Here is a 1215-nt window from a genome sequence, read left to right as displayed (position 1 = left end):
TTAAAAAAAAATAAGGTTTTAAGGAGAACATCCTGGGTGGGAAAAGGCCTTAAAATTGAATGGAACAATTTATTAGTAATAAAGGATAGCATTAAACTAGTTTTGGATTAAGCCTAATAGAGTTATTTGTATATTAAAAATGTTCCTCTTATTTCCCATGAGTTTTTTTTCTTAGAATTACATTTTAAAAACATGACCACAGACTGAAAGTAGTTTGGGCTTCAGGGCAAGTTGTCATTGTTTGTTTGTTTGTTTTTTAATGTGAGGGGGAAAGAGTAGAGTTAAAGCTGGAGAGACCTCATCAATTTCAGACCTGAGGGTTAGCAGGCGGGAAGTGAACCAGGTGGCGAGGAGGGTAAATAACCTAGCAGGGCAGTGATCGAGAAGCAGAGTAAGGCTAAAGGGAGATGGTTGGGACTTGGATGGAAATATGATGATTCCAGTTCATACATGCAAGAGCTTGTTCCAAATACAATATGTTTATACACGTTCTGCGACCAGTGGGTGACCACAGACAAGTTCTCTCAGGAATACTAGTCCCATGAACTCAGAAAAACAAAACGCACTGCCATCAAGTTGATTTTGACTCACAGCAATCCTAAAAACAGGGTAGAACTGCCCCTGTGAGGTTCTAAGACTCTCTTTTTAAAAAAATCATTTTATTGGGGGCTCATACAACTCCTATCACAATCCATACATCCATCCATTGTCCAAGACTATAACTCTTGATGGGAGTAGAAAGCCTTATCTTTCTTTAGCGGAGGGACTGGTGAATGAGAATGACAGACCTTGTGGCCAGCAGCCCAATGCACAACCACTATGCCACAGGGGTCCTCTATTGTCTCGTTAGGGTGCCTTTAAAAATGACCCAATTCCAATAATGAGAGTAGCGATACCAGGAGGGTAGGGGGAAGGTGGGGGGAGAAAGGGGGAACTGATCTCAATGATCTACATATAACACCCCCCTGGGGGGGGGGAGAGGCAACAGAAAAGTGGGTGAAGGGAGCATCGGTAAGAATAAGACATGAAAAAATAATAACAATTTATCAATTATCAGGGGGAGGGAGAGTGGGGAAGGGAAGGGGGAAAATGAGGAACTGATACGAAGGGCTCAGGTAGAAAGAAAATGTTCTGTAAACGATGATGACAACAAATGTGCAAATGTGCTTGACACAATGGATGGATGTATGGATTATCAAAAGAGCTGTATGAGCC

This window comes from Echinops telfairi, unplaced genomic scaffold (assembly GCF_000313985.2).
Source record: "Echinops telfairi isolate 266 unplaced genomic scaffold, ASM31398v2 ScPeMD7_7420;HRSCAF=8458, whole genome shotgun sequence".
Classification (NCBI taxonomy): domain Eukaryota; kingdom Metazoa; phylum Chordata; class Mammalia; order Afrosoricida; family Tenrecidae; genus Echinops; species Echinops telfairi.
Note: the sequence above shows the minus strand (reverse complement) of the source record.